Source organism: Globicephala melas, chromosome 8, assembly GCF_963455315.2.
Source record: "Globicephala melas chromosome 8, mGloMel1.2, whole genome shotgun sequence".
In the NCBI taxonomy this organism is placed as follows: domain Eukaryota; kingdom Metazoa; phylum Chordata; class Mammalia; order Artiodactyla; family Delphinidae; genus Globicephala; species Globicephala melas.
The window spans coordinates 70,699,183-70,719,374 of NC_083321.1; positions in this window are offsets into that span (position 1 = coordinate 70,699,183).

Below are 20,192 nucleotides of genomic sequence, written 5' to 3' on the forward strand. Positions count from 1 at the left end.
CCTGGCTATTGTGAATAGTACTGCAATGAACATTGGGGTGCATGTGTCTTTTTGAATTATGGTTTTCTCTGGGTGTATGCCCAGTAGTGGGATTGTTAGATCATATGGTAATTTTATTTTTAGTTCTTTGAAGAACCTCCATACTGTTTTCCATAGTAGCTGTATCAATCTACATTCCCACCAACAGTGCAAGAGAGTTCCCTTTGCACCACACCCTCTCCAGCATTTGTTGCTTGTAGATTTTCTGATGATGTCCATTCTAACTAGTGTGAGGTGGTACCTCATTGTACTTTTCATTTGCATTTCTCTAATAACTGGTGATGTTGAGCATCTTTTCATGTGCTTCTTGGCCATCTATATGTCTTCTTTGAAGAAATGTCTATTTAGGTCTTCTGCCCATTTTTGGATTGGGTTGTTTGTTTTTTTTAATATTGAGCTGCATGAGCTGCTTATATATTTTGGAGATTAATCCTTTGTCCGTTGATTTGTTTGCAAATATTTTCTCCCATTCTGAGGGCTGTCTTGTCATCTTGTTTATGGTTTCCTTTACTGTGCAAAAGCTTTGAAGTTTCATTAGGTCCCATTTGTTTATTTCTGTTTTTATTTCCATTACTCTAGGAGGTGTATCAAAAAGATCTTGCTGTGATTTATGTCAAAGAGTGTTCTTCCTATGTTTTCCTCTAAGTGTTTGATAGTGTCCAGTCTTACATTTAGGTCTCTAATCCATTTTGAGTTTATTTTTGTTCGTGGTGTTAAGAAGTGTTTTAATTTCATTCTTTTACATGTAGCTGTCCAGTTTTCCCAGCACGACTTATTGAAGAGACTATCTTTTCTCCATTGTATATCATTGCCTCCTTTGTCATAGATTAGTTGACCATAGGTACGTGGGTTTATCTCTGGGCTATCTATCTTGTTCCATTGATCTATGTTTCTGTTTTTGTTTCAGTACCATATTGGCTTGATTACTGTAGCTTTGTAGTATAGTCTAAAGTCAGGGAGTCTGATTCCTCTAGCTCCGTTCTTTTCCCTCAAGACTGCTTTGGCTAATCGGGGTCTTTTTTGTCTCCATACAAATTTTAAGACTTTTTGTTCTAGTTCCGTAAAAAATGCCTTTGGTAATTTGATAGGGATTGCATTGACTCTGTAGATTGCTTTGGGTAGAATAGTCATTTTCACAGTATTGATTCTTCCAATCCAAGAACATGGTATACCTCTCCATCTGTTGGTATCATCTTTAATTTCTTTCACCAGTGTCTTATAGTTTTCTGCATGAAGGTCTTTTGTCTCCCTAGGTAGGTTTATTCCTAGGTATTTTATTCTTTTTGTTGCAATGGTAAATGGGAGTGTTTTCTTAATTTCTCTTTCAGATTTTTCATCCTTAATGTATAAGAATGCAAGAGATTTCAGTGCATTAATTTTGTATCCTGCAACTTTACCAAATGCATTGATTAGCTCTTGTAGGTTTCTGGTGGCATCTTTAGGATTCTCTTTGTATAGTATCATGTCAAGCTGTCAAAGTGACAGCTTTATTTCTTTTCCAATTTGGATTCCTTGTATTTCTTTTTCTTCTCTGATTGCCATTGCTAGGGCTTCCAAAACTATGTTGAAGAGTAGTGGAGAGAGTGGACATCCTTTCCTTGTTCATGATCTTAGAGGAAATGCTTTCAGTTTTTCACCATTGAGAATGATGTTTGCTGTGGGTTTGTAGTATATTGCCTTTAATATGCTGAGGTACGTTCCCTCTATGCCCGCTTTCTGGAGAATTTTTATCATAAATCGGTGTTGAATTTTGTCAAAAGCTTTTTCTGCATCTAATGAGATTATCATATAGTTTTTCTCCTTCAATTTGATAATATGGTGTATCACACTGACTGATTTGCATATATTGAAGAATCCTTGCAACCCTGGGATAAATCCCACTTGATCATGGTGTATGATTATTTTAATGTATTGTTGGATTCTGTTTGCTAGTATTTTGTTGAGGAATTTTGCATCTATATTCATCAGTGATATTGGTCTGTAATTTTCTTTTCTTGTAATATCTTTGTCTGGTTTTGGTATCAAGGTGATGGTGGCCTCATTGAATGAGTTTCAGAGTGTTCCTTCCTCTGTAATTTTTTTGAAGAGTTTGAGAAGGATGGATGTTAGCTCTTCTCTAAATGTTTGATTAAATTCACCTGTGAAGCCTGTTTGTTGGAAGATTTTTAATCACAGTTTCAATTTCATTCCTTGTTATTGGTCTGTTTATATTTTCTAATTCTTCCTGGTTCAATATTGGAATGTTGTACCTTTCCAAGAATTTGTCCATTTCTTCCAGGTTGTCCATTTTTTTGGCATATATTGCTTGTAGTAGTCTCTTATGATCCAAGGGGGGAAAGCAGCATGGTGGTAAGGGTGGTGGTGTGATAAATTGGGCAACTGAGATTGACATGTATATACTGATGTGTATAAAATTGATGACTAATAAGGACCTGCTGTATAAAAAAATAAATAAAATAAAATTCAAATTAAAAAAATACTTTCTATCCTGTTCCATTGACCTATCTTTCTGTTTTTGTGCCAGTACCATACTGTCTTGATTACTGTAGCTTTGTAGTATAGTATGAAGTCTGGGAGCCTGATACCTCCAGCTCCGTTTTTCTTTCTCAAGATTTGTCTTTCGCATTTCCATACAAATTGTGCAATTTTTTGTTCTAGTTCTGTGAAAAATGCCATTGGTAGTTTGATAGGAATTGCATTGAATCTGTAGATTGCTTTGGGTAGTATAGCCATTTTGACAATGTTGATTCTTCCAATCCAAGAACATGGTATAAACCCACAACACATATGGTCACCTTATCTTTGATAAAGAAGGCAGGAATCTACAGCAGAGAAAGGACAGCCTCTTCAATAAATGATGCTGGGAAAACTGGACAGGTACATGTAAAAGTATGAGATTAGATCACTCCCTAACACCATACACAAAAATAAGCTCAAAATGGATTAAAGACCTAAATGTAAAGCCAGACACTATCAAACTCTTAGAGGAAAACATAGGCAGAACACTCTATGACATAAATCACAGCAAGATCCTTTTTGACCCACCTCCTAGAGAAATGGAAATAAAAACAAAAATAAACAAATGGGACCTAATGAAACTTAAAAGCTTTTGCACAGCAAAGGAAACCATAAACAAGAAGAAAAGACAACCCTCAGAATGGGAGAAAATATTTGCAAATGAAGCAACTGACAAAGGATTAATCCCCAAAATTTATGAAAAAAATATTTTTAACCTGAGTGGATTAATTAGTAACATTGTTTAAAATGGGAAATAACTCTAAATGGTTAAGGTGTATTGGTCTTTCTTATCTAAGTAGGAACTACTTTAATATAATCATTTTTCCTGATTCCTAGGAAATATTAAATGCACAGTAAGGAAATTGTTGCTGCTCATGAGCTCCTATTATTACAACAGCATTAATAATAGATAATATTTATTGGGCATTTAGCACAGGCCAAACACTGTGCTAAGCACTTCATATATAGTATCATATTTGATTCTCACAGCCCTCTGAGTTAGGTAAATTATTAACCCCAAGTAAAAGGGAAAGAAAGTAAACTTTAGAAGAAATATTAAGTAACATAGTCAAAGTCAAATGGCTGGTAAATTATAGAGCCAGTACCTCAATCCATGTCTTTATTCATTTCTTTCACCACTCTGTCCCAAACCCTGCAATGTAAAAGCCAATTTCACCCAAACTAGAAGCCAAATTACTTACTGTCATATCAAGGGCCTACAAGATATCCATGCCCCCTCCCCACAATCCCCAATCACCTCACCTCCCATTTCCTCTTGACAATACTTCCTCTAGCTCAATCTGCTCCAATTCACATATCTCCTTGTATTTTTTAGGTATGCAATTCAAATCCCTCAGGGTCTTTACAGTGGCTAAGTCTTCCAGGGTTACTCTAAATGCTTGTGCAGTTAGAGCTCTACAGGGCTCTAAGAGTTGCTCTTCCCTGAGCCTGATTTCCATCTTCCTGCAATGCTATCCTCTCAGATATGCACGATTTGTTCCTTCACCTCCTGCACTCTTAGCTCAAATTTTAAAGTCTCAGTGAAGCTCACATTCACATCTCAGTCCCTCTTTTCTTACTTAATTTTTCCCCATAGCAATTAATGTCATTCTAAGTAAAGAAAAATTAAAAATTTAAATTATTAGCATATTTTATTGTTCACATACATATTGTACAAAGTCAGTTTTAAGTACAAAATAAGAGCACTTAACTTGTATGCAAAAATCATCAAAATTAAACAATTCTTAGTTCATAGTTTATACATATGCATTTCATTCTTATCAGAATAGTGGGAAACCTGCACAAAACTAACTTAACTGTTTTTATTTCACCTCTTGATACAGGCACATCCTACCAATGCTCTCTACCCTTAGTTTATTGATAAGTGAGGAGGGATGGAAAACAAAAGGAATTTTGAGCTGCCTTATCTTTCTCATTTCTTCAATGTCATCATTTTCAGTGGAAGTGGTTGGCTAATACCAGGAAGTAACACAATTAAGAGAGGTTATGATAGAGTTCTTTGGTACCTCATGTTTCTTAGAACACAATTGCCTTCTTTTTGCCTTTGAAGCAAGTTCTGGTTCAAACGGAGAACTTTCCTGTCAGTGACCCTGCTTACTCAGTCTTAGATGTAACATACTTACTCTATACTTGCTCCAAGTTTGCTGAACTCCCATGTATTATGAGCTCACTAGAACTTTGTGCTCATGGGGTGCTGCAAATTCTGTATGCAAATGGAACAGCAAGGAATGATAGGCACATGTATTGTGTACCTCTCCTTTGATCATGTACATGGTCCATTGTCCCATCAAACTTTCACTTACAAAACTCAAATTCAAAGATAAGTCATTAAGGGCTTTCCTGGTGGCACAGTGGTTGAGAGTCCGCCTGCCGATGCAGGGGACACGGGTTCGTGTCCCAGTCCTGGAAGATCCCACATGCCGCGGAGCGGCTGGGCCCGTGAGCCATGGCCGCTGAGCCTGTGCGTCCGGAGCCTGTGCTCCGCAACGCGAGAGGCCACAACAGTGAGAGGCCCGCATACTGAAAAAAAAAAAAAAAAAGATAAATCATTAAGTCTCAAGATGGCATCAGCAGAGCTTCTACCCTAGTCCAAGTTACCATCATTCTCTTCCCAGAAAAATGCAAGAGCCTTCTAACTGGTCTTCCTGCTTCCACTCTTCCCAGTCCCCAACCTTCATTCTAGTCTTCATGTGGCTACTGGATTATTTGAAAAATAATAGATAAATAGATCATGCCACTCTGTTGCTTAGAATCTTCTGATATCTTCTCCTTAACCAGACATCACACTGGCCCTCTTCCATAAGTAAAAAGTTCATTTCCATATCAGAACTTTGGAAGTTGCTGTTCTCTCTGCCTTTAGTTTCATTTGACTGCCTCCTTCTCACCATTTAGGAACGAACTCAAAACTGTACCTTTGCTATTAGTGAAATAATTTATGAAACATCAATAAAAGAGAATACTATACAGAAATTTCAAAATGATTATATAATATAGATATCGCCATGGAAGAATATTCACAACATGTGAAGTGTAGGAAGCAGTTAGCAAAACATATAATTGTATCCTACTTTTGTTTTAAAACAGATATCAATCAAAAAGCACACACATACAAAATCTGAAAGAAAATACAGCAAAACATTAATAGTAATTATTTTTTAGAGGTGATGTTTTAGATGACTTTTTCCTTCTTTTCAGTTTCTATATTCTATGACTATTCCCAGTGAATATGCATATTTCATGTAATTTTTGAAAGCATACATAGATGAAAGTTTCATATGGTAAGTAACCCTATGAAAAGCCTTTCTTGAACCACTTAGCCAAGCTAATTAATCCCTTTCCCATCATTCTTCTTTCCAAAGGAACTAATCATATATGGATTGCAATAATAATAATGGTAGTTAATATTAATGAGCATTTACTTGGTGTCAGGCATCTTTGTAGGTACTTTATATTTTTTAATAAATTTATTTATTTATTTTTTTGGCTGCATTGGGTCTTCACTGCTGCGCGCAGGCTTTCTCTAGTTGTGGAGAGCAGGGGCTACTCTTCATTGCAGTGCACGGGTTTCTTATTGAGGTGGCTTCTCCTGCAGAGCATGGGCTCTAGGCACGCAGGCTTCAGTAGTTGCAGCACATGGGATCAGTAGTTGTGGCACACGGGCTCAGTGGTTGTGGTGCGTGAGCTCTAGAGCACAGGCTTAGTAGTTGTGGCACACGGGCCCAGTTGCCCCATGGCATGTGGGATCTTCCCAGACCAGGGATCAAACCCATGTCACCTGCATTGGCAGGCGGATTCCCAACCACTGTGCCACCAGGGAAGTCCCTTGGTAGGTACTTAAACTCATTATTTAATCATTGCAACTAATCTCTGGGTTTGGTACTATCATCATCATCATCATCATCATCATTGTTATTACTATTTTCCTTTTAAAAAATAACAAAATTAGGTATTTAAGGCTCTGATTATTTAGACAATTGGCCCAAAGTTGCACAAGCTATAAACTGCAGAACTGGATCAAACCTATGTCTGTCTCAAAAATCTGCACTACATCACCTCTACTCACTCCAATAGAGTGTTCTCAATTTTGGTTAGCACATAAATTAATACCAAATGGAGCAGTTATAAACCCCTAATGATGAAGTTTAGTCCCCAAATCTTCTTGTAGTCAAAAAATATAGTCGAGCAAGAAAATAATTTCAAAATTATTTAAGACCTTTACTAGAATTTCTTGACTACCATAAATAAGATTCATAGTGTGAAGTTATAATTCTTCAACATTTTTTGACCCTTGCATCCACTATTCTCATCCTTCCAGACACACACTCCTCCAAGACCTAGGCCCTTATTTCTTCCTCTCTCCCCTCTTCATCTTGATTTCCCATGAAAAACCCAAAAGAATTCACCTAGCAATTTGAAGGGTTGGAGAGAAGAAGTAACCAAAGACATGATCCTTTGAGTAGGCAAAAAGAAGTAAAAGACTGGGAACACTCATTCTATGATTTTTTTCCCATCACATAAAGTTATAGTCACTACCATGTGAGGGTTTATGATGTTCTACATTACCAAAAAGCATAATTTTACTCAGAAATGCTGGGCTCCATGGAATGCCCTCTGAGCACTGTGTTTGAACTGTAAAGGGAAGGTAAATAAAAGCTAGAGGTGGAACTGACTTCACAGAGCCTGGAGTTAGATCTTGGCAGTTCTGTGGCATTTAGGATGAGCACAGAGTGAAATGAGGGCTTCTGAAAGAAGAGCAAAGGTACAAATATGGGAATGAGTAGACTTAGGAGATGGGCGTGAGCAGGTGCTAGATTACCTGCCTAGTAAAATTTCTACAAGAAGAAAAGATGGGAGATAGGGTTCATTCTTTTCTCCAGCCACAAAGCTGAAGAGCTCCCTAAGTATTACCTTGGAAGAAAGGATAAACATGTCTTCCATATTTAGGTTTCTTCTAAACTTGTTCTCGTTTTAGAAAACTAAAACTGGCTCCAAGCCCATTGATTTTCACCTAGAAAAATAAGAACTGGATACTTACTCAGACTTCTGCTTGTAGCTAAACAGCCAAATGGACAGTGGATAGAGTAACTATTCAAAAAAGAGCTGAAAAAGCTATCTTGGGGATTAATGAGATTCCTTAAAATGAATAAACAGTCCATGTGGCTTTATTTAACAGTAATTTTTTGACATGGCTTTTTCCTCTTTTTTTCACACTAATTTCCAAGTCAACACTAGCACAGAGAATAAACCACTCTGGGATTGTTTGAGAACTACAGAAGTCAACAGAAATATTCCTGTCTGCTTTTGAATAGTCCCCTTTCAAAATATTTTTTAATCTCACCTAATGTTCACAGGTTATTTCTAAGTATATAAAGTCTTCCTTGGCTGATATATTTATAATTCTTTTTCCAACAAATCCAAAACTGTTTTCACAAACTATAACCCCATCTCTTCTAAGTACAATGGATTCAATGTCATTAATTTCCTTCTTTTTTTCAAATTCCATTTTCTTAGTCAGTAATTCTCCAGACCCATTTTATACTTGAGGCTTCAGTATTTTGTGCTATTTCTTAGAGTCTTTATCTTTTTATTTTTTAGGATGGACTCTATTACCTTTCTTGGTTGACATAGCTTACTCGTTAGTTTTCTCATAATTTTCCTCATTCCCTTATTCACAAAAAGTTAAGCCAAATTTTCATTTTTGTCATTTATAGGTGATTTCCTCTCCTCTCACCTTACATGAAGGCCTCTGCTTTTAGCTAAGGCCAGAAATTAGACCTTCTAGAAGAAATAGCAAAGATGGATGACCTTAGAGTTTTGGAAGAAAGGGCTATAACAGGCACTTTTAACTACCAATGCTGCAAGGAAAAAACTCATTAATATAGTCTTCCCAGGATGAGTTGACATCAATACTGTGAGCAGCACTTATCAAACCTCACCCGAGGCCTGACTCACGATTTCCAGCACTACTTCAATCCAGGAGACAACTTTATGGAAGTAAATGGTAGTTGACCCAAGATCCAACAGAATGTAAATAAGTTACATAGCATTGAATAAAACCAGTGAGGAAAACCTACATGTAGTCACTTGTTTTATTTTTTTTAACTTATTATTTTATATTGGAGTATAGTTGATGAACAATGTTGGGTTAGTTTCAGTTGTACAGCAAAGTGATTCAGTTACACACACACACACACACACACACACACACACACACACACACACATATATATATACTTTTTCAAATTCTTTTCCCATTCAGGTTGTTATATAATATTGAGCAGAGTTCCCTCTGTTATACAGTAGGTTCTTGTTGGTTTAAAATATTGTTGGTAGTGTTTTTAATGGTCTGTTTTATGATGAACATATAAGACTTCCTTTTCTCTTCCTTCTTATTCTATTTCTAATGCTCAGTTTAACAGGCTATACTTGTGAAAACTGAAAGGACACACTCAGAATGTTTTTTATTGCCACTGACCCCTCAGAATTAAGTAAAAATATCCTCTGGGACATCTTAATATAGATTATAGTGTAATGAATCATTAAGGGAATCTAAGGATGGTGGTAAGTCTGGTTACTGGAATCCAAAAGGCTGCTTTCATGTTTGGTTAAACTTACAAAAATCACAAATGACCTTTGACAAAAAGAGATAAAACACTACCAAGTTCACATTTTACAATTTCTAATTAAGATTCATATATAAATGAGCAAACTATACTTAGATGTTATCTCTAGAGTGATCTACCATGATTCTACAGAAAATATGTAAGATACTGATTGCCCTGTTTACAAAATACTTAGGACAGTGAACAGATATTATTGCAACTACCTGAACTGAGACGCTTCACCTTTAATGGCATTGTGATTCTTTATGTAGGATTTTTAGGAATCAGTCGTTAAGCCAGGTTATAATTTTACAGATCTATTGTGTAACCAAAGCTATGCTGGTAATGTCGTGTTGGAAAATAAATTCCATTTAACTATGTATGGGCTATGTTGGTAATGTCGTGTTGGAAAATAAATTCCATTTAATTATGTATGAAGGGCTCAATATTAAGGAGCAAACCTCTACCTGTCTGTCTCAAAAATCTATACTTTAGGGCTTCCCTGGTGGCGCAGTGGTTGAGAGTCTGCCTGCCGATGCAGGGGACACGGGTTCGTGCCCCGGTCCGGGAAGATCCCACATGCCGCGGAGTGGCTAAGCCCGTGAGCCATGGCCGCTGAGCCTGCGCGTCTGGAGCCTGTGCTCCGCAACGGGAGAGGCCACAACAGTGAGAGGCCCGCGTACCGCAAAATAAATAAATAAATAAAATAAAATAAAATAATCTATACTTTACATGAAGAATCAATATCTACAGAGCCTTCTTAGGAGGTCTATGCTTGCAGCTGATAGTAAGAAAGATCACTTCCTGGCAAGCCAGGAATCTCATTGAATTGAGAGAGCCTGCAGAAGGAGAAATTCACTCACAATTACGGGTACTAGAGATAAAACCTGATGGAGATTAATTTCTCAGTTTCAGTTTCTTAGCCTTCAGAATAGATAAGCTAAGAGTAGTAGAAAAAAACCTCTGGAATGATAAAGGCTATTGAAAATACAATTCTAGATTCCTTGCATAACCTCCAGAAAGAAATTAATTAGGTGAGCTTTCCTCTAGTTTTGCTGACAATACAATACAAAGGCTTATGAAACAACATTTCTTGCTGCACTTATGTAAATGAACCAGGCCAAATAGAACAGAATCTACACAATCGGAAGACCGTTTCTGAGATTACCTGTAATAGCTATCACTAAATCAGTACAATAATATAAATTATTGTACCGTTAGCGTATGAGTCATGGCTCTATATGTGTGCTATGTATTAAGCCTACGTCTAATTTCAACTGCCTTTAAAAACTATAGAAGACAGCTAAGCAACAAGTTCAGTTAATAATCTTAGCACAAAAATGTATGAAATCAGCTTTTATGTCAGTATGAGGATGTGTGCATGCATGCATTATCTAGAGTAATATTCAGTTTACTCGTGATTGCAGAGGAAATATTCAGGAAAATGTATCCAGAGCTTGAAACTAAGGCAAAGAGATGATTCTGTGATCTTTTATTGTCATACTAGGGCCCATCTGAGACTCATCTGAGTCTCTAGAGAAATGGTAACTTTGACTAACAACTGATTAGGGTCCAGATGTCTTTTATCTAACTTAATAATCTTATTTCACCGTTCTTATTTTCACTGAGTAAATAAATCCCAGTTTCCCATACCTTCATTGAACTAGCTTTGTCATTCGATGGTCCCTCCATTAATCATTTAAATGAAACTTTGGCACATGCCAAATATCTTTCTGTTTTTTAATTGTGGTGAGAGCACTCAACATGAAATCTATCCCCTTAACAAAATTTTAAGTGTATGATTCAGTACTGTAGACACAACGTTTTACAACAGATCTCTAGAATTTATTCATCTTGAATAACTGAAACTTTATACCAGTTGAATAGCCACTTACATTTTCCCCTCCCTTCAGCCCCAAGCACCCACCATTCTACTCTCCGTTTCTATGAGTTTGACTATTTTAGATTGCTCATTTAAATAGATCCATGCAGTACTCATACTTCTGTGACTGGTTTATTCCACTTAACTTTCTCCAGGTTCATACATTTAGTCACGTGTGTCAGGATTTCCTTCTTTTTTAAGGATAAACTATATTCCATTGTATGTATATACCACATTTTCTTTATCCATTCATCTATTCATAGACATTTAGGTTGTTTCCCCATCTTGGTTATTGTGAATAATGCTGCAGTAAACATGGGAGTGCAAATATCTCTTCAAAATCTTGATTTCAGTTCTCTTGGATAAGTACTCAGTAGTGGGATTGCTGGGTCACATGGTAATTCTATTTTTAATTTCTTGATGAACCTCCACACTGCTTTCCATAGTGGTTGCACAATTTTACATTCCCAAAAAGAGTGTACAATTTAATCACATCCTCCCCAACCCCTATATTTTTGTCTAAAACTTTTACAGTGTTAGGTCTTATGTTTAGGCCTTTAATTCATTTTGAGTTGATTTTTGTGTATGCCATAAGATAAAGGTCCAATTTTATTATTTTGCATATGAATATACAGATTTCTCAACATCACTTGTTGAAGAAATTGTCCTTTCTTTATTGTCTATTCTTAGCACCTTTGTTGAAGACCAATTAACCATATATGCATGGGTTTATTTCTTGTCTCTCTATTTTGTTCCATTTGTCTATATGCCTGTCTTTATGTCAGTACCATATTACTTTAATTACTGTTGCTATGTAATATATTTTGAAATCAGGAATTGCATGATGCCTTGTGCTCTGTTATTTCTTAAAATTTTGGGGGGTGTTCAGGGTCCTTTGAGGTTCCGAATGAATTTTAGAATTGTTTTTTTTCTATTTCTGTAAAACTGCTATTGGGATTGTGATGGGGATTGCATTGAAGCTGTAGGTTTCTTTGGGTAGTTTAGTCTTTTTAACAATATTAAATCTTAAGAAGGTAAACACAGGATGTCTTTCCATTTATTTGTGTATTCTTTAATTTCACCCATCAGTGTTTTATAGTTTTCATTTACCAGTCTTTCATCTTCTTGGTTAAGTTTTTTTCTAAGTATTTTTTATGCTAGCGTAAACAAAATTGTTTTATTAATTTTCTTTCAGGTAGTTTGCTATTAGTGTATAGAAATACAACTGATTTGTTTAATGTTGATTTTGTATACTACAACTTTACTGAATTCATTAGTTCTAACAGCATTTTTGTGCAGTCTTTAGGGTTTTCCATATACAAGCTTTTGTCATCTGCAAACAGAGATAACTATACTTCTTCCTTTCTGATTCGAATGCCTTTTATTTCTTTTTCTTCCTTGATTGCTCTGGCAAGGGCTTCCATACTATGTTGAATAGAAATAGTAAGAGTGGGCATCCTTGCCTTATTCCTAATATTGGAGGAAAAGCTCTCAGTTTTTCACCATTGAGTAAGATGTTAGTTGTGGGCTTCTTATATATGGCGTTGATTATGTGGAAGTAAATTCCTTATATTCCTAGTTTGCTGCAAGTTTTTATTTTGAAAGGGTGTTGAATTTTGTCAAATGCATCTATTCAGATGTACCATGGGAATTTTTTGTCCTTCATTCTGTTAATGTGGTGTAGCACATAAATTGATTTTCATATGTTGAACCATCCTTGAATCTCAGGGATAAATCCCACTTAGTCATGGTGTATAATCCTTTTAATGCACTGTTGAATTCAGTTTGGGAGTATTTTGTTAAGAATTTTTACATCTATATTCATCAGGAATATTGGCCTGTAGTTTTCTTTTCTTGCAGTGTCTTTGTAGGGTTTTGGCATCAGGGTGATGCTGGCCTCATAGAATGAATTTGAAAGTGTTGCCTCCTTTTTAAATTTTTGGAAGAGTTTGAGAAGGATTGGTATTAATTCTTCTTTAAAGTTTTGGTAGACTTTACCATTGATGCCATCTAGCCTAGGCTTTTCTTTGTTGGGAGGGTTTTGATTACCCTTACTAGTTATAGGTCTGTTCAGGTGTTCTATTTCTTCATGATTCAATCTTGGTAAATTATACGTTGCTACAATTTTACCTATTTCTTCAGGTTATCAAATGTTTTGCTGTATAATTGTTCCTAGTAGTCTCTTATGATCCTTTTTATTCCTTTGTCATCATTTATTTATTTGAGTCTTCCCTCTTTTTTTTCTTACTTATTCAAGCTAAAGTTTTGTCAATTTTGTTAATCTTTTTTCAAAAACCTTTATTTTATTCATTTTTTCCTATTGTTTGTCTATTCTGTATTTGATTTACTTCTGCTCCAACCTTTTATTAGTTTCTTCCTTCTACTAATTTAGCCTTAGTCCATTCTTCTTTTTCTCATTCCCTTAAGGTAAAAAATTAGGTTGTTTATGTGAAATTTTTCTTTGCTTTTAATGTAGGCTCTTATCACTATAAACTTCCCTCTTACTACTGCTTTTGCTGTGTCTTATAATTTTTTTTTAATTTATTTATTTACTTTTGGCTGTGTTGGGTCTTCGTTTCTGTGCGAGGGCTTTCTCTAGTTGTGGCAAGCGGGGGCCACTCTTCATCCCAGTGCGCGGGCCTCTCACTATCGCAGCCTCTCTTGTTGCGGAGCACAAGCTCCAGACACGCAGGCTCAGTAGTTGTGGCTCACAGGCCTAGTTGCTCCATGGCATGTGGGATCTTCCCAGCAAGGGATCAAACCCGTGTGCCCTGCATTGGCGGGCATATTCCCAACCACAGCCCCACCAGGGAAGCCCCATGTGTCCTATCATTTTTGATATGCTTAACTTTCATTTTCATTTGTTTTGAGATATTTTTTCATTTTACTTTGATTTTTTTCCTTTGACCCATTGGTTGTTTAGGAGTGTGTTGTTTATTTCAACATATCTGTGAATATTCCAGTTTTCTTTCTGCTTTTGATTTCTAGTTTTATTCCATTTTGGTCAAAAAAGATACTTAGTATGTTATCAGTCTTCTTAAATTTTTGAAAAATTGTTTTGTGGCCTAATATGTAACCTATCCTGGAGAATGCTACATGTGTACTTGAGAAGAATATACAGTTGACCCTTGAACAATGTGTGGGCTAGGGGCACCAACCCTTCACAGAGTTGAAAATCCACATATAGTCTATAGTTATCCCTTGAACTCCATGGTTCTTCCTTATCCACAGTTCCACATCAATAGATTCAACCAGCTGCAGATATGTAGTGTTATAGCATTTACTATTAAAAAAGTCCATGTGTAAGTGGGCCCACACAGTTCAAACCCTTGTTGTTCAAGTGTCATCTGTATTCTGTTGTTGAGTGGAATGTTCTGTATATGTCTGTGAGGTTCATTTCACCTATGGTGTTCTTCAAGTCCACTATTACCTTATTGATTTTCTGTCTGAATGTTCTATTAATTTTTGAAAAAAAATGGTGTACTTAAGTCTCTTAATATTATTATATTACTATTTCTTCCTTCAATTCTTTAATGTTTGCTTTATATATTTGGGTACTCTGATGTTGGGTGCATATATATTTATTACTGTTATATCTTTCTGGTGAATTGACCCTTTTATAGTTATATAATTCCTTCTTTGTCTCTGTGATAGTTTTTGTCTTAAAGTCTATTTTGTCTGATATAACATAGCCTTTTCTCTTTTGGTTACCATTTATATGGGATATACTTTTTTCTCCTTTTACTTTCAGCCTATTGTGATACTTAAAACTAAAATGAGTCTCTTATAGAATGCACATAATTGAATATTGTGGGTTTTTTTTTAATGCATTCAGCTATTCCATGACTTTTGAATGGGGACATTAATCCACTTACACTTAAAGTAATTACTGATAGGAAAGGACTTACTGTTACCATTTTGTTAATTTTTATTTGCTGTCTATCTTATAGCTCTTTATTTTCTATTTTTCTCTTTTGCTGTCTTCCCTTGTATTTTGCTTAATTTTTTATTGTGATATACATTTCTTATTTTCTTTTGTGTTAGTTCTAGACTATAAGAGATGTCTGTTTTTTCTAATGTGCAGATACAAACACAAAGAGTCAAGGAAAACGAAGAAACAGTGTACCATGCCTCAGACAGAGGAACAAGATGCTCCAGAAACTAACCTTACTAATAAGGAAATATATGAGTTACCTAACATAGAATTCAAAATACTCAATAAATTCAGGATAAAGAAGATACTCGTGAATTCAGGAAAAAAAAGCATAAACAGAGTGAGAATTTTAACAAAGAGATAGAAAATACAAAAAAAAAAAAGAACCAAACAGAAATCTTGGCCCTGGAGAATACAATAACTGAAATGAAAAATTCAACAGAAGAGTTCAACAGCAGATTAGATCAAGCAGAAAAAAGAAATAGTGCATTTGAAGATAAGAGATTTGAAATTATCCAGACAGAGAAACAGAAAGAATAAAAGAATGAAATGGAGTGAAGAAAGCTTAAGGGACTTAGGAAACATTATCATTTAGACCAAGATATGCATGTCCTAGAAGGAGAAGAGAAAAAGAGTGAGCCAGAAAGCTTATTCAAAGAAATAATGGCCAAAAACTTCCCAAATCTGGGGAAGGGAATGGATTGTCAGAGCCAGGAAGCCCAGAGGATTCCATAAAAATGAAACAAAGAAATCTACACCAAGAAACATGATAATCAAATTGTCCAAAGTCAAAGACAAAGAATTTTGAAAGCAGCAGGAGAAAAACAATTTGTGATGCAGAGGGGGAAACCCCTCCATAAAACTACCAACAGATTTCTCAGCAGAAATCTTGCAGGCCAGAAGATACTATATAATATATTCAAAGTACTGAAAGGGAAAAAAAACTACCACCAAGAATACTACACCCAGCAAAATTCTCCTTCAGAAATGAAGGAAAGATAAAGACTTTCCCAGATAAATAAAACCTGAGGGAGTTCATCACCAGTAGAAATACCTTCTAAGAAATGCTAAAGGGAGTTCTTCAAACTGATCCAAAAGGATGCTGAACAGAAATATGAAGCATATGAAAGTAAAAAACTTACTGGTAAAGGTAAATATATATATTTGTATATTTATATACAAAACAAAATACTATAATACTATAATGGCAGTATGTAAATCACTTTTAATTCTAGTATAAAAGTAGTTAAAAGACTAAATTATTTAAAGTAACTGTAAGTATAAAAATATATTAATGGATACACAATATGAAAAGATGTCAATTGTAACATTAATAACATAAAGGAAGTGGGGGAAATAAAGGTGTAGAGTTGTTTATGCAATTGAAGTTAAGTTGTTATCTGCTTAAAATTGACTGTTATACCTCTAAGATGTTTTATGTGAGCCCCATGGTAAACACAATGAAAATGTCTCTTTTTAAGAGAATTTAATAATTTGAAAAGTATGGTTTTCCATCTTTGAATTCAGATACTGTCTTATATGTACTTATGTACTTTTGACTTGGCACTTAGAACATAACACGTTTTATTATTAGTTCTTTTATTTATTTCTTCTTGATAATCCTTTTGCTCATTTGCACCATAAGCTTCTTAAGAGCAGGACAATGCCTTGTATCTCTATACACCTTAGCTTCACATGAAGTGTCTTTAGTCTTGTAGCCATTTGCTCTAGTTAGACCCTATAGGTCAAGAGGAGCAAAGTTTTGCTCAAAGCAAAGCTTAAAAGAATGAAATTAATTATAGAAATATATGTATCTTGGTGCTGGAAAACTGCTGATGTCTCATTACCAGCACTTTTCATATATTTTTTCAATAGTTTAAAATATCTTTTACTATCACTCTCACAAGAATTACTCCTACTTGTCCAATAGGTCAGACCTGATAAAATTTTAAATTGCCAGTTTCCAGAAAGTCTTTCTTGAACTGCCCACATTATCCCATATATTCTCTATCAAGACACTTAGGACACCTTTTTCAAAATAATAATCTGTTCAGTTGTTGACACCATGAAATCAGAACTGTGTCTGTCTTACTATTGAATCCCCAATGCTCAGCCTTGTACAATAGGCACCTAACTAATGTTTGCTTAATAAGTGATATCTCTAGTGTTTCTACTTCCCTCTGCAACATAAACTTTTTTTCTCTTGCTACCAGCTGACTTAAACTTTTCATTCTTTTTAGACACTTTTTACTGAACTCATAGTATCTGCTGCTTTATAACATCTACTTTGCCAGTATCCTGATTCTTATTCTTACTCTTGTAACTTTCAAAGTCTCCATTGGCCCTGGTCCTTCCTCATGACAATTCTCTACCTATAAACTCTCAGTTTGAGATACTGATTCTTATAATCTTCCAGGGTAAATTTCAGAGAGAATCTCATTTGTTCATCTCTTCTTTTCATATCAGGTTGTATTATGGATTTTAAACATGACTATCTAAACCCCTTCTTTATCAGGAGGCATATTTTACTAGAAAGCATTATGGGTGTGTCAGCTATTATAGTTGAAATATGTTGTATAAATGATTATAAAAATACCAAAACTTTTTGCTAGTTTCCAAAAATTCATCATCTGAGCTATACAAAAATAAGATATTTTATCCTCACAATGTACCCTCCAGAGGTGGCAAAACAAGTACTGCCTTCCTTTCAGCAACTGAGGAAACTGCACAGAGAAGTTGATTGACTAGCTGAAGATCACACAGTTAGTCAGAAAACTGTTTACCAAGACAGGGGTCTTAATCCTGGGGCTTTGTCAACTGGGCCTCTTCCATTTTCTCAGTCAAGTCTTCTTTCACTTCTTAATACCCAGAATACCTATTCAAGTAAGCCTCAGAGGAGTTCTGTTACCATACCTTTTATGGAGAGGATACAGAAGAAATTGGAAGAATGGAGGTTACTGATTGAGACTCTTAAAAGTTTGAATTGAAATTTCTGTGATTAGCCTAAAGTAATACAATTCAATCCTTCCCATTCCCTCCTCCTCAATAATAAATAACCAAGTCTACTAAGATTAAACAGAAATTTCTTTGCATTTTTTTTTTTGACCATGAAATGCCTCATTGGGGAGTTGCCATGGAGACCGTGATGTCATGAGCAACACGATGTACTGCCCTGAAACCTCAGAGAATCAAAGATAAGGTTTGATGGAAGCATTTTCTGGGCAAGTTTACTACACTTAACAAGAAAATGGAAACTTGAGAGAAAAACATTTCTAAACATTGCACGCTGCTGGGGGTGTGTTGATGTGGTCACTGAAAACTTCACAAAGGAAAGTGCCTTTACAGTTTAAACACACTAAGAGGTCAGATTGAGGGGATGAACAGAGTATGTTATCAAGCTGGTTGAACTTTGGACAGACTGTTCCCAAGCTAAGAATGGTTCAATTTTTGGTAGCATAGCAAAATCTCTCTGTTGGATTTTTTGGTCATGTTGAAAATTCACTGTGGTATTAAATGGAAATAAGAAACTTTTAGACTAAATAAATTAGCAGAGCTTCGTACACACTCAGGACCACATGAGCTATGGTCTTCTTCAATGTCAAGTGTTGGACACTGTTCCATGGGCTTTCCAACTCCAATTCCCCTCCTTTACACTCAGCCTTCTCCACCCGAACTATATTCTGGCTCATCATCAGAGGGTTTTTTGGTTGTTTTTTGTTTTGTTTTTTGCTTCATTCTTACAGACCACAACTTTCCACAGGAATAAAAAAAACAATCTGGAAGGAAAAAGAATAATGAAATGAAAAGGAACTGAGATGAGACCAATGCAGGTGATAGAATTGAAAAGCTGCAGGTTTGATTATTGAGATAGGGGTTGTTAATGATAGATGAATATGATGAGCTGGTATGTACGTGTCAAAGAATCAGCATGTTCTTGGTCAATTCTGAGATTCTCTCAGATACCTGGAGTGGTGCCAACTTTCAATTTAAGAATTTCAACATCTTTTGTGTTCCTGAGATTCTACATTGCAGGGACTTTAAAGCATATGGGATTATTAACAAAGTAGATTAGCTGTAATAAAAAACTACCTTTGTGAAGGTATGTTCATTTCTCATCTGTCTTTTTTTTACCCCAGGTGAAATCCACATAATAGAAAATGTATCATTTTTAAATGAACAATTCAGTGGCATTTAGTACATTCACAATGTTGTGCAAACACCACCTCTACTTAGTTCCAAAACATTTTTATCACCCCACAATGAAGCCTTGTACTCATTAAGCTGTTATTCCCTAATTCTCCCTCGCTCCAGCCTCTGGCAATCATCAATCTGCTTTCTGTTTCTATGTATTGATATTTACCTTTTCTGGATATTTCACATAAATGTAAATATACAGTATGTAACCTTTTGTGTCTGGGTTCTTTTACTTGGCACAATGTTTTCGAGGTTCATATTCATTGTAGCAGATATCAATACTTCATTCTTTTTGTGGCTGAATAATATTCCATTGTATATATAAACCACAATTTGTTTATCCACTCACCCATTGATGAACTTTTGGGTTATTTCCACCTTTTGGCTGTTGTGAATCGTGCTGCTATGCACACTCATATACAAATATTTGTTTGAGTACCTGTTTTCAGTTCTATTGGTTATATACCTAGGAATGGAATTGCTGAGTCTTATCATAATTCTTGTATCACTTTTTGAGAAATTGCCAAACTATTTTTCACAGTGATTGAACCATTTTACTTTCCCATCAGCAGTGTATGAGGATTCCAACTTCTCCACATCCTCACCAACAATTGTTATTTCCCATTTTTTTTATAGCCATCCAAGTGGGTGTGGAGTGGTAAGACATTGTGGTTTTGATTTGCATATCTCTAATGAATATGATGTTGAGCATATTTTCATGTATTTGTTAACAATTTGTACATCTTCCTTGGGGAAATATCTATTCATTTATTTTGCTCATATTTAAATTGTGGATTTGTGTTTTTTTTGTCTCTTTGTCATTGAGTTGTAAGAGTTCTTCATATATCCTGCATCCTAGGCCAGTATCAGATATGCTATTTGAAAATATTTTCTCCCATTTTGTAGTTTATCTTTTTATTTTCTTGATAATGTCCTTTAATATGCAAATTTTTTATTTTGATAATGTCAAATTTATCTTTTTTTATGTGGATGCTTTTGGTGT